Here is a 27,861-nt window from a genome sequence, read left to right as displayed (position 1 = left end):
GGTTTGAACATCTGGTAACTTCTTTGAGAGTGGTGGAGGCTGCAGAACTTAGGACAAGAAAAAAGAAACCCATACCTAAAATATATGTAGATAATAGTGTAGGAGAATTCCTTTGCTTCCAGGTTGCAAGGATACCAACATAACATGGTAACTTGTTACCATGCAGCTGATTAAAGTCCTCATGGAGTAGGGCCAAATTAATGGCAGTGGGTGGGCTTACCATAGTTAGGGCATTCTACAATGGTAGTAGTTGGATCAGCTTTATTGAGTGAGGGCTCATGTTATTTGGACCTAAACTTAACCTCTGCCTTTGACAAGGTTTCCACTTTGTTCATGAGTCTGCATGCTAATACTAGACTGACTGATAACAGGGACTGGCTTTAGTTAATTGGCCAAGACATTCTGTGTATTTGTTTGTGTGCTTGTTTATAATGTTTGTATTTGTTTTATAATGTCTTTTCCTAGTGGATGGTAGCATAGCCAATCCCATGGATGGTAAACATACCTTAACACAATACCACAGACTGGGTGGCTTAAACAATAGAGGTATATTTTCTCACACTTGTGAAGGCTAGAATGTCAACATCAAAGTATTTCTAGGTTTGATTTCTCCTAATGCTCTCTTCTTGGCTTGCAGATGATCACCTACTCTCTGTGTCTTCACAGGGTTATCACTCTCTCTATGAATGTTTCTAGTTTAAATTTCTTTTTTTTTTTTTTAGATTTTATTTATTTATCTGACAGACAGAGAGAGACAAAAGCTGGCAGAGAAGCAGGCAGAGAGAGAGTGGGGAGCAGGCTGCCCACTAAGCAGAGAGCCCAATAATGCAGGGCTCAATCCCCGGACCCTGGAATCATGACCCAAGCCAAAGGCAGAGGCTTTAATCCACTGAACCACCGAGGCACTGCTCCTCTTCTTTTTAAAAATATTTATGTATTTATTTATTTAAGAGAGAAAGAGAGAGAGAGAATGTGAGCAGGGGCACAGGCAGAGGGATAGAGAGAGAATCTCAAGCAGACTCCCTGCTGAGCACAGAGCCCTGACATGGGGCTCAATCTCAAGTCCTTGAGATCATGACCCGAGTTGTAACCAGTCATATGCTCAACTGACTGAGCCACCCAAGTGCCCTATCAAATTCTTATAAGGACACCATTTATATTAGATTAGGTCTACCTAAAGACCTCATTTTAATTAATTACCTCTTTAAGACCTTATCTCCAAATATGGTTACATTTTGAGGTACTGGGGATTAGGACTTCAATGTGAGTTTTGGAGGGGCACAATTCAGCCCATAACACCAATCTTCTAATCGTATGCCTCCCAGTCCCTGAACAATGAATCAAGCCATTTGCCACTGTCCACTGCCATTTTATGTGTTCTTATCCTAGGCTATTTCTCTTTCAACAGGCAGGTTATAAGGACTTTTATTTTCCCTTTGTGCAAACCCAAAATCCATGTTAAAATGACAAAAAATCAGCAGACTCATGTAAGATAAATTCATGGTGACCAAAGGTGAGTGAAGCAGGATTATGAATAATGAGACAACTCACCTCCTTTTGGGTTAAATCACCTAGGATTTCTGGGCAACTTTTGATCTACTTTAAAAGAAATGAAGAAAAAAGATAGCTTCGCAAAGGCCATAACCTTTTACAAGATAGAACTCGAGATATAGCAACTAACATATGTAAAACTGAGTTTAGAATGAACTTCCTCATCTATTATTTCTTGAAAATTTTATTATAAGCATTTGAGTACACAGGGAATTTGACATCATTTTTTCCATTCTAAAGAATTAGCTCAGAAATGTTAAATTACTTTCTCAAAATCTAAGAGTGGCAGAAGCTTGAGGAAATCTGACTGATTCCAGATGTAGCAGTTTCTTCACTACAACACATTGTCTTAAAAGACAGGTATGAGCTTGCTGAGAAGACAAGAGTGAAATATGAGAAGCAAACTGGAGGAGGGAATTAAAAAGAAAATAAGAACCATAACACTGTCATTCATTACAATTTCTTATTTTGCTACATCAATTCATAATTAAAGGGGGAAGTAATAATTAGTGATATTTATTAAATGTGTATTTTATGGCATACACATTGGTAAGCTTATGTGCATTATTTCATTTATGAAATAAACGTTCATTATTTCATAATTTCGTGAAATAGGAAACAAAAATGATGCACCATGTCTTCACTAAGAAGTAATAACAGGAATGGGACACAGAATTCTGACTCCCAAGTAATTCTTCCTAATGAAAGTCCATACTGAAAGAAACGTAATGGTTTACATTCTTAAGCAAGTTTTTGTTGTTTACTCTTACAAACTTCAAGGAAAAAAAAAAAACAGTTTTCTTTTTTTTTTTTAATTCTGTGCTCTAAGGGATAGAGTAGAAATGTATAATTGTCATATGTTAAGAAAAGAAGGAAGGGAAAACCAAGGAAGGGAAAAAAAGGAAAGCAATTAGGAGGGAAGGCAGGCAGGAGAAAAGAAGAGATAAAAGAAGTGAAAAGGAAACAAATGTGTAATCCCTCTGTTCATAATTCCTCACAAAAATAGACATTTTTACTTGTTAAAAACACAATAATTGGGTTTTTATTTGATTGGTTTGGTTTTATTTTAAGCCTTCTTTCTGGTTACACAATTCAACCTTGGCTTCATTTTTTTTTTTTTAAGATTTTATTTATTTATTTGACATACAGAGATCACAAGTAGGCAGAAAGGCAGGGAGAGAGGAAGGGAAGCAGGCTCCCTGCTGAGCAGAGAGCCCGATGTGGGGCTCAATCCCAGGACCCTGAGATCATGACCCGAGCCAAATGCAGAGGCTTTAAACCACTGAGCCACCCAGGTGCCCGAATGATTGGGTTTTGAAGTGAACTTAGAATATATTATGTTTCTTCACATAGTGTTTGTTGTACATGTGGTGTGAAATTTAAAAAAAAAATTTTACTGTGACTAAAAAAAAGTGATTTTTGTACTACAGGGATATTTAGAATTTGGACTTGATGTCAGAAATGCAAGGCAGGATTAAAGAAAATCACTGGTTAACTGATATGAAATTACTGATACTCCACCATGACAATTTTAATGGAAATACATCTCTTGTGGTTCCAACTAATATAAAAAAGAACCATAAAGATCATTAATTTTTGGTCATGAAGACCACAAGCAACTGAAATACTTTTTCTCAATCTAATCATGAACTATGCAAGATAGATTTCCTTTAACTTTTGGTAGAATCTTAACATGGAATCTCAGTTAATGGCCTTCAGTTACTTTGAAATCAGCAAACTAATATTCCAAACCTTATATTCCAGTTTAGTTATTTGAAATAAAGTATATTATATATATGGGTAGCTTTCTGGTTTTGATGTGGGCACATTCATAAATCTATCAAAGAGTAAATTTAGGAAAATACAATTTTCACTGAGTAGAAAATTTCATTGGAACAGTGAACTTCATTAGAAATAAAAAGATCATGGATGACCTCATACATGTAAATTCCTTGCAGGTAACCAAACATGGTGTACTTATATAATTTTCAAATATGTTTAAAATGTAAGTCACTTATAAGATTTAAATAACCAATACATATTGCAAATTTCTTAAATCAAGGGAATAATAAAGATAATTTAACATTGTAAATGTTAGGTATGATGTATAATTATTATAAAAAAAAACTTCTAAAAAACCTGAAATATAGGTATAAGTTAATGTGTTAACTGTTTTTTCTTTTATTTCAGCCTTTTAAAAAGTTTTTTTTATTTAAATTTCATCTGGTCAACACACAGTGAAATATTAGTTTCAGGGGTAAAGATTAGTGATTCAACACTTATATACAGCACCCAGTGTTCATCAATATGAGTACCCTCCTTAACCAATAATCCATTTAGTCCATTCCCTATCCACATCCCTCCCACTGAGCTTCAGTCTGTTCTCTATAGTTAAGAGTCTGTTTCCTGGCTTGCCTCTCTCTCTCTTTTTAAAGATTTTATTTATTTATTTATTTGTCAGAGAGAGAGAGAGCACAAGCAGGTGGAGTAGCAGGCAGAAGCAGAAGCAGGCTTCCCACTGAGCAAGGAGCCCAATGTGGGGCTCTATTCCAGGACTCTGGACCTGAGACAAAGGCAAACACTTAACCCACTGAGCCACTCAGGCATCCATCTTTTTTATTCTTAAAAAAAAAAATCTTAAATTCCACATGTGAGTGAAATAATACAGTATTGTCTTTCTCTGATTGACTTATTTTGCTTAGCATACTTCTCCCTAGTTTCATCCATGTCATTGCAAATGGCAAGATTTCATTCTTCTGTTATAGCTGAGTAATATTCCATTGTATATATAAACCACATCTTCTTTATCCATTCATCAGTCCATGGATATTTTATAATGGATTTATATAATGGATATTTTATAATACTGCTAAAAACATCAGGGTATATGTATCCCTTAGAAAAGCACTATTTTTGTATTATTTGAGTAAATACTTAATAGGGTAATTGCCAGATCATAGAGTAGTGCTTTTGACTTTTTAAGGCAACTTCATGCTGTTTTTCAGAGTGGCTGCACCAGTCTGCATTCCCACCACAGTGCATGAGGGTTCCCTTTTCATTACATTCTTACCAACACATACTTCTTGTGGTTTTTTTTTATTATTTTATCCATTCTGATAGGTATGAGATGCTATCTCATTATGGTTTTGATTTGTATTTCCCTGAAGTTGAGTGATGTCGAGCATCTTTTTATGTGTCTATATGTCTACTTTGTAGAAATATCTGTTCATGTTTTCTATCCATTTTTTAACTGGATTATTTGTTTTTTACGTGTTGAGTTTTATAAGTTCTTAAATATTTTGGATACAAACCTTCTATCAGATCTGTCATTTACAAATATCTTCTTCATTGGGTAACTTTTTAGTTTTGATGATTGTTTCCTTCACTGTGCAGAAGCTTTTTATTTTGATGAAGTCCCAATGGTTTACTTTTGCTTTTGTTTCCCCTGCCTCAGGGCCGTATCTAGTAAGAAGTTCCTATGGCTGATGTCCAAGAGGTTACTACTTGTGTTCTTTTTTAGGATTTTTATGGTTTCCTATCTCACACTTGTGTCTTTCATTCATTTTGAATTTATTTTGTATACGGTGTTAGAAAGTGGTCCAGTTTCATTCTTTTGCATATTGCTGTCCAGTTTTCCCAGCACCATTTGTTGAAGAGACTGTCATTTTTCCACTGGATATTATTTTCTGCTTTGTCAAAGATTATTTGACTATATAGTTATGGCTTTATTTTGGGGCTTTCTATTTTCTATTTTTTTCTATTGATCTATGTCTATGCTTGTGCAGTACCATACTGTCTCGATCACTACAGGTTTGTAATATACCTTGAAGTCCAGAATTGTGATGCCTCCAGCTTTGCTTTCCTTTTACAAGGCACCTTTGGGTATTCAGGGTCTTTGTGTTTCTAAACAAATTGTAGGGTTGTTTACCCCAACTCTGTGAAAAATGCTAGTGATATTTTGACAGGGATTGCACTAAATATGTAGATTGCAGGGCGCCTGGGTGGCTCAGATGGTTAAGCCTCTGCTTTCGGCTCAGGTCATGATCCCAGAGTCCTGGGATGGAGTTCTGTATCAGGCTCCTTGCTCAGCAGGGAGCCTGCTTCTCCCTCTCCCTCTGCTATTCCCCCCCCTGCTTGTGTGTGCTCTCTTTCTCTCTCTGTCAAATAAATAAATAAAATCTTTAAAAAAATAAACAAATATGTAGATAGCTTTCGGTAGTATATACATTTTAACAATATTTGTTCTTCTAATCCATGAGCATATAATGTCTTTCCATTTCTTTCTCTTATCTTTAATTTCTTTTATTTTTATAGTTTTCAGAGTACAGATCTTTTACCTCTTTGGTTAGGTTTATTCCTAGGTGTCTTACAGTTTTTGCTGTGATCATAGATGGGAATAATTCTTTGATTTCACTTTGTGCTGCTTCATTATTGGTGTATGGCAATGTCACAGATTTCTGTACACTGATTTATATCTTGCAACTTTACTGAATTCATTTTCAGGTCTAGCAATTCTTTGGAGGAAACTTTGGGTTTTCTATATGGGGCATAATGTCATCTGCAAATAGTGAGTGTTTGACTTCTTTGCTGATTTGGAAGCCTTCTATTTCCTTTTGTTGTCTGAGTCTGAGTACTATGTTAAATAACAGTGGTTAGAATGTACACCCCTTCATTCTTCCTGACTAGAAAGGAAGTTTGCTTGTTTGTTTGTTTGTTTTTTCCCATTAAGAATTATATTAGTTGTGGGTTTTTATATATGACCTTTACGATATTGAGGGATGTTCCCTCTATCCTTGCTTTGTTGAGGTTTTTTTTTTCATGAAGGGAAGTTGTACTTTGTCAAAGGCTTTTTCTTCATCTCTTCAGAGGATCATATGGTTTTTATCCTATTTTTATTAATATGGTGTATCATGTTGATTTATTTGCAAATATGGAACTACCTTTTAGCCCAGGAATAAATCCCACTTGACTGTGGTGAATGCTTCTTTTAATGTACTTTTGGATTTGATTTGCTAGTATTTTGTTGAAAATTTTTACATACATGTTCATTAGAAATATTGGCATGAGGTTCTCATTTTCAGTGGAGTCTTTGGGTTTTGGAATCATGGTAATGCTTACTTCATAGGGTGAGCTTGGAAATGTTCCTTCCATTTCTAATTTTTGGAAGTTTGAGAAAAATGAGTATTAACTCTTCTTTAAACTTTTTGGTAGAATTTACCTGGGAAGCAGTTTGGCCCTGGACCTTTGTTTGCTGGGATATTTTTTATTACCGATAATTTCTTTGCTGGTTATCAGTTTGTTCAAGTTATCTATATCTTCCAGTTTCAATTTTAGTAGATTATGTGTCTAGGAATTTATTCATTTCTTCCAGGTTGTCTAATTTATTGGCATATAGTTTTTCATAATACACTCTTATATTCCTTTGTATTTCTGTATTGTCATTTCTCCTCTCTTATTTGTTATTTTGTTTATTTAGGTACTTACTCTTCTCTTTTTAATAAGTCTGGGTAGGGGTTTATCAGTTAATTTTTTTCAAAGAACTAGCTCCTGGTTTCATTGATAAGGTCTGCTGTTTACAAACTACTTTAGTTTTTGTTCTTGGGAACTCTATTTCTCTTTCTATTCTGAATGATGGCCTTGCTGGATAGAGTATTCTTGTCTATAGATTTGCTATCTTTTAGCTTGCCAAGTTTTCTGTGGAGACATCTACTGCTAACCTTGTGGGTATTCCCTTGTAAGTAAGGGACTTCCTTTGTATTGCTCCTTTTAGATTTTTTTTCTTTATTACTATATTTTGCAAATTTAACTATAATATGGCTTGGGGTTAACCTGCTTTTGTTCATTTTGATGAGAGTTCTTTGTGTTTTCTGGATCTGGGTGTTTGTTTCCTTCCCCAGATTAGGAAGTTTTTAGTGATTCTTTCCTCAAATAAACCTTCCCTCTTTTTCTTGCTTCATCTTCTGAGAGTCTTGTGATACAAATTTTATTACGTTTGCTGGAGTCACTGAGTTCCCTAAGTCTACGCTTGTAAGTATCATTCTTTCTTTTGTTCAGTTTCATTATTTTTCATAAATCTATCTTCTATATCACTTATTCATTCTTCTGCTTCTTCCACTCTTGTGGTTATAACATCCTATCAGTTTGAAATCTTAGATATTGCATTTTTCATTTCAGCCTTACTGTTTGTTTGGGGTTATTTTAGCTCTTTTCTCTCTGTAGTAAGAGTGTTCCTGATGTCTTCCATGCTCTTCTCAAGCCCAGTGTATATCCTTATGATGTTGCTTTAAATTCTGCATCAGGCATATTGTTTTTATCTGTTTCAATTAGATCTCTTGCCATGAACTTTGCTTATTTTTGTTTTGGGATGAATTACTCCATCTTGGTATTTTGTCTAGTTCTCTGTCTTCTTCTCTGTGTTAGAAAAACCTGTTATGTTTCCTACTCCTCTGAGCAATGTCTTTATGAAGAAGAGGCCATATTCTGTTCAGGGTCTGGCACACCAGGAAGGGTCTCTGATGTTCACTGTGTGTACTCGGCTGCTGTGTTTTAACTGTCTATCCCTCAGGTCAGTCATCTGTAGCAATTGGACAATGTTTAGAACTTGATCAGAGTGTGGTGAGTTTTCACTGTCTATGCTCTGGTCTGCTTGTTAAATGAGACCTGATGCTATTTCCATTAGAACTGAAGCGTTGCAGAACTGTATGAGCAATAGGTGTGATACATGTGGGGGTTCATGCTGGTCTTCTGTGGAAGGAGCTTGCTGCACTGGTCCTTAGGCACACCTGCCTGAGATAAGCAGTACCAGAGTAACACAAGGGAATAGAACTTAGTGTAAGCTGGTTAGGCAGCCAGTGTTGGCACTCTGCTGTTTACTGACATTGGTTTATGCTGAGGGGTGAGAGAGGGATGCCACTATTCAGTTTATTTGTTTCCAGAGAGTAGAGTTCATTCTTTCTGCTCTCAGGGAAGTCTCCCAGAGTGAATAATTGCCTTTCATGTGTCCTAGGCATTTTTCAGATTGCTCTTTTTACAGTCTGTCTCCAGGTTGCTTAACTTCCTGGAGCAGCACAGTACACTTTGGGTTGTATCCCAGCCAAGACTGCTGACTTTTAAAACTATAAACCTTAAGGACCCAGTGTGCCAAGGACCTGCACTCATTTTCTGGAAGAGGGTCTTGCCTCACTGGGACTGATGAAGTTTGATCCAGTGGGGTGGTTACACCAGAGTGCTGGGGAATGGGATTTGGAATAAAGCAGGTTAAATAGCCAGTGTCCAAGTTAGCCACCCCTAGCAAGTGTATCTGCATCTATGCTAAGAGGGAGGGGGAAGTGAAATGGTGCTCACCAGCTCCTTTGTTCCAAGAAAGTCAATTCTACCTCTCACAGATGTACTCCAAGAAGCAGGAACAATAACCCTGAGCCCATCTCCATCGCCACCCTCCATCGTGTGCTCTAGGCAATCCTCAGACTGCATCATCTGTCCCAGGATTACTTGTCTGCTTTCTGTCCAGGAGTAGGGCAGCACCCTAAAGGGTTCTATTCCAGCAAAGCCCATTGACCTCTAAAACTCCAGTCTTGTGGTGTCTGGGTGGTTCAGTCAGTTAAACATCTGCCTTCAGCACAGGTCGTGATCCCAGGGTTCTGGGATTGAACCCCATGTCCTGCTTCTTCCTTTCCCTCTGCCTGCCACTCCCCCTGCCTGTGCTCACACTCTCTCTCTCTGTCAAACAAATAAATACAATCTTAGACAAACAAACAAAAGAAGAAGAAGAAGAAGAAGAAGAAACTCCAGTCTTTAAGACCCACTGATTCCAAAAACTCACAAAAATCATTCCCTCACATTTTCCCAGTCAATGGCTTTGTTGAAGTGTATCCCTTGTGCATATTCCTGTGCACTCCTTTCTCTCTTTTCCCTCTCTCTATGGCTAGGGCTCTCTCACTTCCACAACACCTATGAACCATTTCTCCCCCAAACCACATCTTTCTACTTCCTACCTTCCTTGATGTGGCTTTTTTCTCCCTCTAGTTGTGCAGGTTGTTCTGTCAGTCCTCGGGTCAATTTCATAGATATTCGGAATGATTTGATAGTTATCTATCTCTGTTTGAGGGTTGAGGCAAGCCTAGGGTCCTCCTGCTATGCCACTAGTTTAGCTCTACCAACCTATTTCAGCTTTTGAATTATAGTTGACATAAAAACTTGTAAGATATTAAATGCACTGTGATTATTTGATGTACAGATATATCATGAAAGAGTTCCCCCATCTGGTTAACATCTATTTATTTATTTATTTATTTATTTATTTATTGTGAGAATATTTGAACTTTACTGTCTCGGAAAATTCCAATTATACAGTAGTGTTATCAATAGTAGTCACTGTGTTTTACTTTAGATCCTCAGATTTTTTTTTAATCTTATAGTTAAAAGTGTATACTTTTTGACAAATGTCTCCTTATATCTCCCATCCTCTAGCCCCTGACAACCACTTTTTGACTCTGTTTCTCTTTAATTAATTGAAGAGTTGCTCTTCGATTAACTTTGGATTTAGTTTGTTCCTTTACTAGTTCCTTGAAGGTAAAGTTATATTGGTTATTTAAAATCTTCCTTTTTCCTTAATGCAGATTTTTCTTTTCTTTACTTCTTTTCTTTCTTTATTATCTTTTTCTCTTTTTGTTTTTTCTTTTCTTCCTTTTTTTTTTTTTTTTTGCTATGCACTTCCCTCTTAGAATTGCTTTTATTGCATCCCATAAATTCTAATATGTTGCATTTCATTTTTATTTATCTTAAGATTTTTTTTTATTATTATTTGATTTCTTCTTTAACCTATTTGCTGTCCAGGACCATGTTGCTTAATCTCCTTGTATTCATGAATTTTCCAGTTTTCATCTTGTATTTGATTTTGATTTTCATACCACCATGGTCAGAAAAATTACTTGGTATGATTCTAATACTCCTAAAGTTATTGTCTAATGTTGTCTAACCTATTTCTATTTTTTTTAATTTTTTTAAGATTTTGTTTATTTATTTGACAGAGAGAGCGCACAAGTAGGCGGAGAGGCAGATAGAGGGAGAAGGAGAAGCAGGCTCTCTGCCGAGCAGGGAGCCTGATGCGGGGCTTGATCCCAAAATCCTGGGATCATGACCTGAGCTCAGGCACTTAACATATTGAGCTATCCAGGTGCCCAGCCTATTTCTATTCTTAAAAAACGTTCCAGGAATTCATAAGAAGAATGTGTATTCCTCTGTTGTTGGAGGAAATGTTAAGACTGTCTGCTCTGATGTGTAGTTTAACTTCATTGCTTGCTTATTGGCGTCCTGTGTGTATTATGTGTTAAATGTTTTAACCTATTAAAACCCATGAAAATTGGATTAAAGTGATGTTCATCTCTGTTTATTATAAAATATAAATTATAGAGGAAAATTAAGCCTGGAAAGCAATGACTAAATAGATATCTAGTGTTTAAAGTGTTATATCTATGTGTTTATGTCGTTAACCACTATAACAGTATATAGTCATTTCCTATATAACTAAATAGAGCCTGTTTCTTAACAGGTGACCTTCAAGGATTGCTATTTAGTGCCACTCAAGATCTACTAGCATCATTTTTGCATTTTGCAAAAGGATATCTTAACAGATCAGTTCTTTTTTGAAGTTTATAACTTGGACCCTGTTTTCAGAAAGCAGGTACAGTTCATTTTTTTATTAATCTGTCTTTACAGTTGAAAAGAATGTTGAAGGGGAAAAAATACATAAAACCTGTGTGTATCATTCATGATACTCCTTAGCGCAATATATTAAAGTCAATATTTTATATACTGAAAAGCAGAAAGTGTTCTATCTTTAAATTGAAAAAAAAAAACTTGATTGTATCATTTAAACACACTCTACAAATATTCTGGAGATAATATTAATGAAAAGTGGTAAAATATTTTGTCTTTATTAAACTTATGGTTTTATATGAGCATGGCAAGAACATGAAGATTGTGTTAAATCGTTTGAAACAAAAAGACAATCAGTCCTCTGATGTACCCTCCTCTATTTCTTTCTCAACAAATATATACTATGCTAATGAATAGATTTTGTGATGATGAGTTTGAAGACAGTGCTTAACCTGTATAAACAGGAAGTCATGGCAGAATGAGTTTGAGTCATCCCCACTTTCTTAAAACAACTTTTGAATGAAAGTGATTACTACAATGTTTTCTCAGCAGCTCCACATTCTTATATACTTATTCAGCAACCCAAATCATTAAATAATAAATGCATCTCCCTGGATCTGTCCTTTAAAATTAATACATTAAAATATTTTAGAATACATGATCAGATCCATGTTTAATATTTATGAGTAAGTGGACATCAATAGATCATCTCAAGTTAAATCCAACATGTACTGCTTAACTATAATATTTGTGATGTATCTTTAGATAATCAACCAAATAGATCAATTCATTTTACATAGAATTATTTACCTCTGTATTCTAATTATTTATAAATATTGACAATATCATAACTTAAGGTTTCCATATAACTCTCCTCTAATTTGTTAGGTTAGTTTAAATTAATTGATTTAAAATATTAGAATGTATTTTACTCAGTTTATTCTATATTTTCAGTATCTTCAGTCTTAAAAATTGGAGTTAAAGAAAGAAAGTGATCAAATCTGCATCTGGGGATAGTTCTGAAGGAGAAAGTAAGGGTCAGCAGTTTGGCCAGGATTTTCTACAAGTCAGGCCCAAATTCTGGAACGTAACTGCAGAAAATTTTATATATGAAATGTCTTTCTTTCACTCTATTAAATCATATCAGCTTTTCATTTTTATTGAAGGCCCTTATTGAAGGCTCATACAATATGAGGTGTCCTTAGATTAATTTTGTGGAGTAAAGCAACCATGAATTTGACATTTTCCCAAAGACTAGGAAACAAGAGGAGAAAAAAGATAAAGAAGTGGGTAGAAATTCTCTAATAGTGAAACTCCAAACCATGGGTAAAGAATAGTTTGCCATAAATTAGTGCATTGCTACATTCCAATATTAGGCAGATTTTTCAGCCAAATTTTGCCATCATAGTTTTATTTGTAACAATAAGAATGATCTCAGAATAGGTTACATATACAAAATAAAATTAAAACAATCACCTTTTTTTCTATTTACAAATTACATGGGCACATTTTGGAAGGTATATAAAGTATTTTATCCTTAACTCTTAATCACAAGAATGTCTTAACAAATCAAAGTCTATATTAACTTCCTACTTAGGTGATAACTTGAGTACCAGATATAAATTATATGTAGACACTTTAATTAGATTTTGTAATGTTGGGAACCATTTATTTGTGGTGCTTGTAACATTTTTAAAGAAAGACAACTGAACACAGCATAGCAGCTGTAGGTAAGAGTATTTTGGGTCTAATTCTCACTTCCAGATGGATGATTGATATGCAATTTAGATTTATGGTAGACATATCAGCAGATGGAAATAGAATGGAGTAAATGTATTTCCCACCTGTGAACTGGTGTGCTCTATCAATTACCAGCTGAATTGTATTAAATTCAAGTAATTGAACAGAACTCTAATTAATTTTTGAGAGGAGAGTTTTTGTCAAGCTATTAAAAAATCCAGGTTTCAAGTTGACAATATAGAGCTTATTTAACTGTACAGGGAACCTATGGTTGCAGGTTTGGCATAGCATAGTCCACTCTTGTTAAGTCACTTTTGTTATTACTCTGCCCAACTAATTGAAAAGCACAGTGGTAGAATGGGAAGCAATTGAAACAAATGAGACAGACTGAGCACTCCAAAAAGACTTAAGTGAATTAGAATTGATGAATCTGATGAGAGTGGATTCATGGTGTCACTTTAAATAAAGCCCCAATTTATTCATGTACTTGTGCCTCATCTGTCTCTACAACTACTAAAAACATCCAGGGGAAACACTGACAGTTTTATCTTGACATAATCAACTAAATTCCTGCCATAATAAGAGGCAACATATATTAAAAGCAGTCCTGAGTTTAACCTCTGAGAATGAGATATTTCACTCAATAACTTACACAACTTTTATCGAATACGCATTGGCTTAGCTCCAAAAGAGCTTCATTCCATTAAAGAAGAGTCTGAGTGGCTCTAGGTTTATAGATTTTCAGAATTGGCAGAATTCTGATCATCTATTTAAAAAAATTCTCTATTCCTTACTCTCAATATATGCAATCCTAGAGTACTACAGCTAATAAAAATAGTAGGATGCTCTTTCACTTTCAAAAATGGGAATTTAATTTTTATCATAATGGTCTTGACAATTACATCACAATTTGAAAGGGGAAAAGACAACCTTTTCATATATATTAGTTGCTACATGTGTATAGTGTATATTAACAGTACTGCTACATGTTATGCATCCAGAACTGACAATTGGAAATAATGGGGAAAGTCGATGGAGATTATTTTTGGTGAATATTTGAAATTTTTAAACAACTGGATAGTCCTTCAGGGTTAGTGTATCAAAATCAATGTGAATGTAGATTTTTAATTGCAAATAAGGAAGATGGAACAGTTCCTTCCAAAATTGTTATTCAATAATAAAATTTTTATTTTGAAGTATTTGTTATAAACATCTGTATTTTGCCATTTATAAATAATAGTATTTTTATATACTATTTTATTTTGTAAACTATTAAATACTCGTAGTTTTTTGTCTTTCAGAAGATACTATTTTGAAATCTTTTATAGGAACACTTGCTATATAAAGTATACAAAAATATTTTAATATGGGAACTGAAAAAGAATGACTTAAGTAATTTCTCACTTGGCATGAAATATTATATAATATGAAGTTGTATGAATGTCTTAAATAACATTATCTCTCTCTACCTGCTAATGGTAGAGGTGGGAAGGGGTGATTTGAGTTGACTATCAAGGGCTTATATTTAATATCAGTATATTCATAGAAGACACAGTGAATTACTATTTTTCAAGTTGGAATTCCTAAAAATATGAAAAAAAACTGGGTTTTCCCAAAGCAAGAAGAAAGAAAAAAGAGTAATAAATTTTGATGTGAAAATATGCCAGACTGCCTGTTTTATAGTGCATAAACCTTTGCAACCAGGATGCAAAGCATTCATAAACTCTAAGCATTCAAACACTTTGAGTGGTGTGAATATATGCAAAATACCTCATACATGATACTTGTCCAGTAAACAGTAACTTTTTATTGAATATTTTTTTAGTGGAGAGAATTAACAGAAACAGAGAAAATGCTGACATTTAGGCTATGTCATACTTCCCTATACTTTTAAATTTTAAGGAAGACTGAGTGTGGAAAACAAAACAAAACCAAAAAGATTTTTCTGGAGCAGTTTTCTTTTTTTTCCTTTTCTTTTTTTTTTTTTAAGATTTTATTTACTTATTTGACAGACAGAGATCACAAGTAGGCAGAGAGGCAGGCAGAGAGAGAGAAAGAGAGAAAGGGAAGCAGGCTCCCCGCGGAGCAGAGAGCCCGATGCGGGGTTCGATCCCAAGACCCTGAGATCATGACCCGAGCCAAAGGCAGCGGCTTAACCCACTGAGCCACCCAGGCGCCCCTGGAGCAGTTTTCAAATATAAGAAAGTTTCTGTCTAATCTTGCTTACATACCAACAATTGAAACCCTTAGCCTGAGTGCTCAGCCACCTGAACACTTCAAATCTATCCTGCAAAATATGAGAAGCTCTTTCTCTATCAGCAATATCTGAAATTCTGAAACTCGGTTGGTCTCTCCGTACAAAGCCTAGTATACAGGGTGAATCCCAGACAGACATTGATTAATGAGATACATTTATCCATTTCTTTGTGTCTTCCTCAATTTCTTTCATGAGATACAGACGTTCCCTAAAATTTGTCACATTTGCTGAATGTGTTGAAGTGATTTTTACAAATGGAAAGATTACAGGCTCTGGAATAAGGCTGACTCGGGATTGAATCTCTGCAGTAAATTTGCTAGCTGTAGGAACTTGACTTAATAGCTATGGACTTCAAATTGCCTTAAGCTTTAAAAAAGTGGATGATGTCTTGTTTTGTAAGAGTGCAAGTGGTTGAAATTAAGCAGGTCTGTCTATCATCTATCATCTATCTATCATCTATCTTTCCACATTCTTCTATCTTTTCTTTTGTTTGTTTTTCGTTCTCTTTCTTTCTTTCTTTCTTACACATTTTTTGGAGTTTGGTTTCTGAAAGGTGTTTAAAATGATCACTATTATGATAGAATGAGTACTATACTATTTTACCACTGAGTGGAACAAAACTTTACAGGGTCTTATAAGTTGAATGAAGAAACTAAGAGAGAAAAAAAGAGGAAGGAAAAAAGTCAGGGAGGAAGGGAAAGAGGAGGAAGGAAAGGGAGGAAAATGAAAGTAAAGAAAGAGAGATGAAGAGAGTGAGCAGACCGTGGGGGCAAGAAAAAAAAAAATAGACACTGCTTCTTTTTATCTAATAATAACATTTGCACCCAGGGCTACTGTGCTATAAGGTTAACAGATAAAAGTGATAATCTGTCACAAATATTAGAAATGGAAGACAAAAGAATCTTCCATTTATAATTGAAACAATGACTGTATAATTCTCTGCTGAATTTTGTGTTGGCACATAATACTGTTTCCCCATTCTTGTCCTCTCCAATACATTAGGGAGCCTGGGGGCCTAAGAACTGCCTTTCTCAGAAGACTTGCTACCAAGGTTCAAGATTAAGTGCCATTTAACTGGAAACATGTGATATCAAAGATGTAAGAGAATCAGAAGTCCTATCATTGTCCTTCCAGCTACAGTGGCACCAGATCCTTTCTTTAGTACCCTGTATCTCAGTGCTAAAATCTAGGATCATTGCTGGCAGCTATCTACAGTTTCTAACTGTGTGAAAGCTCACAGTTAATTGAAGACTTAGCAGTGGTCTTTCCTGACATTCATTCTCTCAGATCTTCTAACAGTTTATAAGCACCTAATATCTACATTCCTTTCTGCTTAAGATATCACGGGTTTTATTTTTTGTACCTAATCTAGAAAGATAAAGAGAATGTCTAAATAGAAACAAAACACACACACACACACACACCCCTAAAGAAATTTATAAATCAGAGATATGTCATGTTCATAAATGGGAAGACTAATTTCAGAAAATGTCTTAATCCATCCTCAACTAGTTTTATTTTGGTGTAGCTTTACAAATAATTACAAGTTATTTGTAAATTAAATTACAAATTTACAAATAATTAAGATAGTGTGTTAGTGGTATAGCATGGACTCCTGAGGTAGACCTCTGAAATGAAATAACACAGGTAATGTTCTATGTCTTCATAAAAATTTGGTATAAAATTTGGTATACAACTGATGTGATATACCCATAAGAAAAAATAAAATCCGGTCATAAAAAATAAATAAACAAAAAAACTCATTAGATTTCAAAGTTAAATTTACAAAGCAGAATTTTGAACATTAGGAAGAAATAGTGGTACTAATATAAATAAATATATTTTTTAAACAAGAAAAACAGTCTGAATGAACAAAAGGACAGGTGTGGCTACAATTCAAACAAAAGAAAGAAAAAATAAGATTATATTAAAGATCTTGGTATCCAGACTTTCAATAACTCTGTTTTATTTGTAAAGTAAAAACAGATTTTGATATTGGCAAATAATAATTTTTACAGATGTACTGTAGAATAACTTTGCACATTTACAGCATGGTAGATTGCTATTTTGTCTTTAGCTCTCTTCATATCTGTAGTATTTGATTTTTACCTTTCCACTCTTAATAAAGGAATAAAGTGTATTTACCTTCTCTTTGACTTTGGGCTTAGCCATGTGACTTGCTTTGGTCAACAGAATGAAGCAAAATTCATAGTACATTAGCCCTTGGACTTCAGATACATTGCATATTTCCACTAACTTTGTTGCTCTTTTCCCATCACCATGAAAAAAGGAGAAAAAGAGATATGTGAAGTACAGCCACCCCAGGTGAATCATTCCAGCTAAGCCTAACATTAATTAATTAAACCCTCAGCTGTCTAACATTAAATTCATGATAATAAATGATCATTGTTTTAAAACAATGAATTTGGAGATAGTTTGTTTTGCAGCAACGATCAACTGATTCAACTATTATTCACAAGCAAATTTGTTTCTCATTATTGCTACTCATTATCTATAAATGTGTTTTCACTGTCCTTCCCTAATTTCACTGTTTGTATTATTAGTCCTATCTCACATGCCCATTACACCCAGTTTCCCTTCTTTCCATGTTTGAAATCAAGGTCAAATTAAACCATTTCTATGGTATGTGTCAGTATCCTTTTTGATAAAATGAAAGACACATGACACATACTGAATGATATCCACATTTGTTCATCTGCTTTTATTTCCTATACAGTAGTTTTTTTAAAGCTAGGTACTTCAATTTTATACTAATCTGAATATTCCGTATAGTTTTATACACAGTATATGTTTAATATTTGAATAAAAAAGCATAAGAAATGATGAATATAATCTATATCCATATAGGGATATATGGATATCTATATCTATATCCATGGATATTATCTATATCCATCATTACAAAGACAAATTTTTTATATTGGACAGAGGAATTAATTTCATTTACAAATTATTCTTCCAGATTTAGGTTTTGTTCTTACTTTTCTATGGAGACTATGATTCAAGGAGAGTTCATATGCAAATTAGATAAATTGATGATCATGCCTTTACAGAAGTTAAGTAATCTTCAAATAATGATCCTTAGGCCTAATATGTCAAAATAAGGAAGTGGAAAATCCCTATAACTAATGTATGGTGAATTAACTAATTAGACTATTAGCAATAAAGATTATAGTGTAAGTGGTTTTTAAGTGACAGTATTCTGTCTTAGTAAACTTTAAGAGGCACTAGCTGGGTTTCAAAAAATGGAACATTATTGCATAAATTGTATACTTCACTTAGTACAGCAACATTTTTTTCCATTGAAAATAAAGTTTAAAATATCTATACATTTTATTGTGTTGTATCAACTTAGAAACTGGTATCTCTGTATGCTTTAGTGATTAGTTCATGTATGAAAACATAGTAAGTTGTCTATAATTGAGCACAGTGGCACCAGAACTTTTCTTCAGTCCATTCTATTCTAAGACCATGATTGCAAAGGTCATTTAAAAAATTGTTTTTTCTTTTATACTACTTTAGAAAAGTTGGTACATTTACTTTTCAACATTTTTTTTTCTCTTACCTAATTTGTGCCTCACATGTTGAAGATGGGGAATAGAAAGAAATAGATTATCTTCAGTAAAAAGTTTTTGACCACTCATGATTTATGTGACTTGGAGAGCAATAATTTACATATAAGATGGTATAAATAGGTTTCAGAACAAAGAAAAAGCTTAAGATTTGGGTTTATAGTACTTACAAATACTCACTTTTTTTTTTTTTTGCTTCTTTATGGAATGATGGAAATTCACAGAATTAGCTTGACCACTGCCTCATAGATTAAATCTAGAGACAATATATTCTATTAAATATTTCATACTATCTGTGTTTCTCATATAGGTAAGTTCTTTAAAATATTTAAACATTCCACTCTTATATTCTAAATATTTTAATAATATTTTAATGTTTTAAATATTTAATATTAAGCTAACGTGGGATAGAAAGTATTAAAGTATCTTCGACGTTTGTTTGGGATACAGTAGAAGGTGAAAAATGGCCTTTGTGTTTATATGTCACTATAGCAAATCATATTGTTTTAAGATTTCAGTGATGCATAGCAGTGGAAATAACAGAGATGAGAACAATAGACTTTTCCATAGACTGAGTTTTCCAGGTCATTTAATCCTCTCTCATGTCTTCCGAACACTTCAACAGCATTAATGATAACAGATTGTCACATTATTGTCCTCATCTTGATCTGTTTGGATAGAAGATAAAAAATGCTCTCCTCTCAAAGCTATAGGTAAAAATACAGTGATCATCAGCTCATCAACTTTGCACACATTCTCTCTCTCCCTCTCTCATACACATGTGCATTGCTGTATTGTGTCATTTTATTAACAAGTATAAACTATCAAGATGGAAATCAAGAACTGGGAAATAAAAATTTAAAAGGCCAGTATATGCTGGCCTTGAGTGATAAAAAAATCACGTCCTTTGATCTTGGAAATTCTCACATTCTCACTCATATCCATCCATGCAAGAATCTTTAAAAGAAATTCTAATAAGTTTTATTACAATTCTTATGCTATAATTTATTATAATTTTAACAGATTAAAAATAGAATGGGAGACAATAGTTGGGAATTTAGAAATAAATATAGGACCATTCTATGAACTGAGAATTGACAGCCTTTCAGTGTTGGCCAGAAGACCCTATAGGAAGCAGACTAATAATTATACATGCAAACCAATTTAGAAGTAATTCATAAAGTAGTAGACAGCTGAGAGAATAGTGTCAAGACAATCCTGGGGATGTGGGTTGAACCACTGTTGTGCTGTCCAGTAAAGGTAAGTACTAGCCATATGTACTATAGATCATTTGAAATGGGGCTTGTTTAAATTGAAATGTGTTGTAAAAATAAAATACAATACATCTGTATTGTATTGTACAATACATCCAAGACTCAATATGAATAAAAGTAAAATATTCTATTAATAATTCTATTTTTATCAAATGCTTAAGTGATACTTTAAATATATTATTTAAATAAAATATATTATTAACCTTACCTGTTTCTTTTTTCTTTAAAATTATGTAAGTGGCTTGCATTTGTGGCCTGCGTATTTATACTGAATAGGTCTGGTATAAGGAATTTTAGCAATATCCTATAATTACTGATTAAGGCAATCATAAATTATTTAAAATCTGAATGTATCCATTTGCACCTCCAATTTAGTGGGTAGCTTTTATCACAAATCTATTAGACATGTTCCATTTTAAGACAACGTAAAGAAAATAATTAAAAGCTGTTGCTTGAGCCAGTTTTTTACCTTCTGGAAAACTCAATTTCACAGTGTACTAGAACTTTTAAAGTCCTTGAAATACTTATCCAGAGCTTTTGGATACTAATTATTTTTTCTTCTAAAGCACTCAAAGATAATTACATTTAAGTGCTTGTGAATGAGAAAACTTTTAGTGGAAGTTATCTGTATAACTTTTGGAAGGGTCAGCATCAGCATATCCTGAGTGAAGTACCTATGTAAAACCAATGTCTAACCAAACCAAAGTACATGGCACAGATCTTAACTATTCTCAGTGCCATTTCTGGCTACAGTACATTTATTCACAACCTTTGTACTTCTACCAGGCACAAACAATCCTTGCTTCAACTCTGCTTTCTGGTTCTGGCCTTTGGAGGCATGCAGTGTTCACTCAAACTATGTATAAGTACAAAGGAAAGGAGGCAGAATAGAAGAGAGAGCTCAATAACTTTTATATGAATGATAGGACTCAAGAATCTTGAAAACTGAAAGTGCCAGATAAGACACATATCACAGCAATAAAAAAAAAAGAAAATATTTAGTTTGTTCCAAAGTAGAAAGATGATCTAAAATTTAAGGATCAGAACATAAAACTAAATTTCACACACACACACAAAAGAAGAAGAATACCATTAATTCCAAAAAATAAATCATGACTCTAAGTTTCAGTGTGGAACTATTATTTTCACTGAAAAATTATTTATGTGTTTGCCTGTGTTGTTACACTTCATCTTGCCAATATTATCTTTGAATTTAAAGATTTATATAAATAGCATTTTTTTAATAAAGAAATAAATTTAGTTCCAATGCACATTGTTTCAGTATTCCTGATTTGGATAGATGTTGTAGACTTCATTTTTATCAAACTTAAGTGTTAGTAAAGTCAAAGGATATATATATAAAACAACAATGGATAGTCACTGCATTTCTAATACTTCCTTTGGAAATTGTGTTTAATTGCATCAGAACTGTTTCAATAACTCCTTTTTGACCGTATTAGTAAAACCTGTAATAATAGCAATAGGTAAAATTCATCATTCACTAATTAAATATCAGAAGGTATTCTGTGATTGATTCTCACAACAACTTTCTAATTCAAGATTATTGATATCCTTGAGGTAAATCAAAGCAGTAAGAGATTAAGGAATAAATATTTGAGGATGTTTCAAATACATGTAATCTGGTCCTAGAGTCTCAATTTTTAGCCACATATCTCCTGCTACAATTGGGAAATTCTACAGTCTTTAATCGCTTACCTATCAAAACACAAGTTCTCTGTAGCCATGTTACATATACAATGCATATGCTAAAAATTATTTCCAGATAATTTTCCAGAAGTCATTTCTGTTTGGGTTATCTAAGCCTACACTGATAAGGAGACTATGGTGTTGATAGTTCACCAAAGAGATCATCCCATGAAACACAAGAGAGATGAGGAAAACAAGACATGGAAGTCAGAAAAGTCAAGAAAATGTGCTATTATGAGTATGTCTAGAGATACAAATGGCTAGAACTCCATCATGCACCAACTTGCCATGAGGTTTCATATAGAACCTGCCTCAGAACTGTCACACCACAGAGATAAGTAACTTAGTTAAATGTATCCTTTATTGATCTCATTGGTTGGGTATTGACTGACTTGGCTGAGCATCAAATCCTGGCGCCATTTTGGGTTTCCCTGTTTTGGCTGAGAAAGCTCCTATAGTGCTAGAGAAAACCTGAGGCAGAGAAGAAGTGATACAATGCAGATCTTGGAGGGAAAATGTCAATGAACACAGGAGCTGTTTTCTGTGAATGTTGGTGGATCAAAGTTTATGGATTAGGACATTAATATCATCTGCTACTGTGGTATAGTCACAATATGGTCAGATTTTCTGAAAATACACTGAATCCCGTCAAAAAGTTTCTTCAGTCAATGTGCAAGACTTTTTACCCTAAGCTTAATCTTGGGATAAAAGTAAGTTTCTTTTAGACTAATTCTCTGCTTCTATTCATTGGAGGGATGTGTCTGTGCACACTAATAAACTCAACAAGCATATTAAGTTGTTTTATCTAATACATCAAACACTAGAGTGGTTCACCCAAAAATATCAAATTAGCTATTAGGTATAAAATAGTGAAAAGAAATTCTTTAACAGATGCTTCACTTTCTTGTGAGTTATTTGAATGACATGGACTCACAGCAGTATATTAAGCAGGATAAAAACTGTTGTGGAATACCTTAACTAGTATTTATTTTAGAATTTGTCTTATGTTCCATGGTTATTACATATATTGTGAAATAAATGTCATAAGAGCAAAAGACAACTAAAATAATCAAAGGGACATGTTCTTATGGGTACAAATTTTTATAAGAATTACAAAGTCTTAAGTTATAACTAAATATTTAAATTATTTTATTTTGCTGCTTTAAAATTTAAATGAACTTAGAAACTTAAGGAGAATAATTTTAAAGCAGAACATTTATTAACACCACTTGGGGTTGGAAGGGAAATTATAGTATATAGTTTTGATTATTTTTCTCTGTAATTTGCCTTGAAAAAAGACATTTCACTTCATATTTTCTTAACACTTAGTAGTATGAGAAATAAGGATAAACATAATCTTAAAAGAAACTTTTGAAATGCATATTATGCATATAAAATTTGAATTAGTTTGTAAATATTACAGTAAAATTAGTAAGTCACACCCTTTTTCAGAAATATCTATTTTAATCTACTTGAGGATTTTCAAAGAATAAATATGAACATGTGTGAAAAATATTTTTAAAGATGCCTATATGCCTAAAGTATAGTGGAAAGAATTATTTCTGTGTCCTATATAAAATCAAATTAAAGAAAACAAAAATTAAAACTATGCCAAATTTTGCTTTCTTTACTATTTCAATAATTACTATATAATATTAAACTTGAAATAATTGTTAAACTATAGTATTCATACTTCAGAATATCATATGCCATGTTATGTATTTTAGTTTAAATTAGATCCATGAACTTGTTTGTGAAAATTGAATTAATGTAATACAGTTTATATATCTTTTGGTAATAGCCCCTTCAACTTTCATTAGTACAAGTGTATGTTAATTTTATAGTGTTATTGGGACATCTGGGTAGTTCAGTGGGTTAAACCTCTGCCTTCAGCTCAGGTCATGATCTCAGGGTCCTGGGATTGAACCCCACATCAGGCTCTCTGCTTAGTAGGGAGCCTGCTTCCCCCCCCCACCTATTGGTGATCTCTCTCTCTGTCAATAAATAAATAAAATCTTTAAAAAAAATTTATACTACTATTAAAACAAAAAGCCTCCAAAGATATAACACAAAAATTCTACTATATAACATATATCTTAGTAATTTGAAAATGTTTATCCTAAGTCTTCTAAAATTTATCTTTGTATTGAATCTGACCAGACAGTTGTATACCTGAATGTCATTTTTTTTTTCTTTTATAAAGTTGCCTGTACTGAATTGCCTTTTGTGTTTGCTGTTGTCAGGAGGAAAATCTTCCTGTGCCCTATGGTCCTTCTAGCTGGACTTAGAATCAAATGGACATGAGACAGATGAACAGTGGAAAATCAAATTTAGTAGCCTTACATAGAGGGAAATCACACAGACATGAAATTCCAAAGACACTGAGGCAAGATGAAGCCTATATGACCTAAGGAGAGGGGTAGGGGGCTTGAGGACAAAAGGCGAGAAAACTCTTTATCAAGAAGGTGAAAAGAGATGTTTGGAAAAACAAAAAACAAACAAACAAACAAACAAACAAAAAAATATATATAATGCAGTTAAGTTACTTAGGTAAAGGAGAGTCTCTGTTAATAGCTCTCTTCCTGTTATAAGCTGTCCTTTCCAACATAAGTTTAAGTAGATCAGGGGTTACGGAGAGCTTTTCCTGCATCTTCTGGATTTTTAGGACTTCTAACACAAAATAATATTTATGCCATTTTTTACTCAATTTTATTTTGTTGCTATTGTTATTGTTTGGTGAGGATGAGGGAAGAAAAAAATAATATCAGAGATCTGGTGGGAAAGAAAAATTAAGTCAACAAGAAGATTGTAAGGAATTCAGCTTTTACTTTCTATGAGGTGAGAAGATGTTGGAGGATTCTGAACTCAGAAACGTAATAATTTAATTTACATTTTAGGTGTTTGTTGATGGATTAAATATGACAGGAAAGAAAACAAAAAGTATATATGTCACCAATGTTTTGTACCTCTGTAACTGGAAGGTGAGATTTGCCTAGGTAACCAGAAAGATGGAGTTTCTTCTTACGGAGACTGAGAAAATGGCAGGTTTCAAGTATGGAAGATTAGGAGTTTATTTTCAGAAAATGTGGAATCCTATTTAATATACAAGTAAAGATGTAAAATGGGCCATTAGACATAAGAGTTTGGAGTTTAAGAAAGTAGAGCTGACTAAAGATATAAAATTGGAGTCTTCACTGATGTTTCATGCTAATAATTTAAAAGAACACAGGGGGTTTGGGAGAAGGGGGTGGGATTATGGACATTGGGGAGGGTATGTGATTTGGTGAGTGCTGTGAAGTGTGTAAACCTGGTGATTCACATACCTGTACCCCTGGGGATAAAAATATATGTTTATAAAAAAAAAAAAATAAAAAAAATAAAATAAAAAAAAAATAAAAGAACACAGGGAAAGGAAGAATAACATAGACTAAAATGTAGGTTATAGAGGAGGAGAAATAGGAAAAAAGCCTGGGAAGGAGCAGCTACAGAAACTGAAGGACAAACAGAAGTCGGTGATTCAGATGCCTTGTGAAAATAGCTTTGAAGAAAGAGGAAGTGAACAGCAATAGCAAAGCCTGCTTACGTCTGCTAAGATGAGAACTTGGTATTGATTTTATTTATGTTGATTTCATTGTTACCGAGCCAAGAGTTTTTGCAAGTGGAATGATGGTTTGGTGGAAATAAACACCTAATATAAGTGCATTTATGGGAAAAGAAAAAGCAAAAAGAGCAAGTACAGAGAGATTGTTCTCTAAGCAATGATTATTAATATTAAAAATCCTAGTAATAATTATGTAAAGTAAGTAATTACATGAAAGTAAATAATTGTAAATGCTATGATACCCTGATTTTATAAATCTATATTGAATTTATTCACAACTACAAAATATAATTACATGTCTTCCTTAGAAATATTATTTTCAGGCTTTACATTTTCTGTATTTTGAGAAAACATTCTTTTGCTTACTTCTGCTTCTCTAAATTTCTCCCAATTTGACCTGACTGGTTAAATAATAATTTATTGAACATGTCTAGTTGTTTGGGTGATTGACATACTTGGTTCCTTGTAAAGCATTTGAAAAAAGGTCTTATTATCATATGTGCATGTTATACCTTTTGTAAATCAATAAAAACCTAGCAATTGGTGAAGTAAAAATTCAATGTCATATTATAACTAAGAAGAAGCTTCTTCTTAAAATGATTCTTATTCTAATGAATACCCATAGCTAACTGAAATAGTTTAACTCCCAGATATTTTAACTTAAATACACTTGTGATAAATAAAACACCGAATATTGATTTATAATAAATATAAAAGCATATTTCAAAACAAAATACAATTTTCCTAAAACAGAACATCTAGAATTTGTTTTCAGACAAAATGAATGAAAATCCAAATAGTTGAAATTTATAATTACATTTGATATTTTTTCTATACTAGATTCATAGTTTGACTTTTTGATTCACTAAAACTTAGAGGTGGTCTGGAAGTGTGGAATGACATGACATTTGTCATCAGAAAGTATGAATGTGATTCCCAACTCTGTTTTTCAAAACAGCATATTGAGGGAACCCATAGTCTGAGGGCACAGACTTGTAAAATCATAATAATCAGAATATCTATTATATTGGATCACCATGAAATTTACTGGGCTATACTATTACTTACAAGTCACAAGCTTTGTACTCTTTGTGAAAGGGGAAGTATCTTATCTACAAATACTGAAAAAGTGAGAGAAAAGAGGAAGGAAAAACTGAAGGCTTAGATTGTCCTCATAAGAACGTCTTTGTCTTGAAAATCATTAATGTCTCTATTGAATTATTGAGCAGAAAAAATTCCAGAGATTGAGAACTTTATGAAACACATGCTAAGTCCAGTGTCTTACCTTTGCAATTTAAGAAAATTTAAATGAAACAACGTAACTGTGGAAAATTACTATGAAAGAACAAAAGGAGTAAGGAAATTCCTGGTGTAATTAGCATACAAATGGAAATTGCTGCAGTAGTGCAGATTATAATCATAAATTATAAAAGTAATAAAAATGGTATTTAATTTTTTAAAGATTTTATTTATGGGGGTGCCTGGGTCGCTCAGTGGGTTAAAGCCTCTGCCTTCTGCTCTGGTCATGGTCTCAGGGTCCTGGGATCTAGCCCCGGGTCAGGCTCTCTGCTCAGCGGGGAGCCTGCTTCCTCCTCTCTCTCTCTGCCTGCCTCTCTGCCTACTTGTGATTTCTGTGTTAAATAAATAAATAAAATCCTTTTTAAAAATATTTATTTATTTATTTATTTGAGAGAGAGAGAATGAGAGGGAGAGAGAGAGTATGAGTAGTGGGGGAGAGGCAGAGGAAGAAGTAGATGGGGAAGAAGACTCTCCATTGAGCAGGGAGCTCCGATGTGGGACTCAATCCCAGGACCCTGGAATCATAACCTGAGCTGAAGGCAGATGCATAGCTGACTGAGTTATCCAGGGACCTAGTATTTAATTTTGATTGAAGAAACCTTACTCTGCTTTAATAAATAAGCTATTAACTTATGTTGAAATAAACCAGTTATGATAAGTATTTATTATCTGATATTTTCCATATTTTAAGAAAGTTTTTTAGTATCAGGAAAACCATTGAAAAATAACATTACATATAAGAAAGGAATTTTCTACTTGTTACAAATAATTAAAACTTTACATAATTTAAAAATATTTAAAAGCATTACTACCTAATGAGTGTGATTTGACTTGTAGATTTCCACAGACCATTTCTTATAACGATGTTCAGAGACATCTGTTGCTGGGGGTGTGGGAGGCAGAGATAAGGAATAGGAAACGTGAATCAAAGCTGTAATAATAAATAGTTAATCAATGAAATTTTAACCTGTAATCTAAAACAAATTAGTTGGTCATTTTAAAGATTAACTTTTATAGATTTTCAAATTGTGTCCCTTTCATGTCATTTAAGAAGCAGGTAGATTCTAGGGCCCAAATTCAATTAGGTTGTTGTGCTATTTATTTTACTTTTAGGAATATAATAATTATTTGGATAAATGAAACTAGAACCAAGCAAGTTTGAGTTTTTGTCCCAGCTGGATA

At 33.5% G+C, this 27,861-nt stretch overlaps 1 protein-coding gene across 1 annotated transcript in view; it reads left to right on the top strand.

Annotated features, from left to right (window-relative positions):
* CNTN5 (contactin 5) overlaps nucleotides 1-27,861 on the top strand; it is a 1,361,366-nt gene that overhangs the window by 319,140 nt on the left and 1,014,365 nt on the right. The window contains exon 2 of the mRNA XM_059185809.1: nucleotides 11,102-11,233. The gene's annotated coding sequence lies outside the window, so the exon portion shown is untranslated. The remainder of the gene's footprint in view (nucleotides 1-11,101; nucleotides 11,234-27,861) is intronic.

This window comes from Mustela lutreola, chromosome 1, assembly GCF_030435805.1.
Source record: "Mustela lutreola isolate mMusLut2 chromosome 1, mMusLut2.pri, whole genome shotgun sequence".
NCBI classification, from domain to species: domain Eukaryota; kingdom Metazoa; phylum Chordata; class Mammalia; order Carnivora; family Mustelidae; genus Mustela; species Mustela lutreola.
This window is presented reverse-complemented; position numbering and strand designations above follow the sequence as displayed.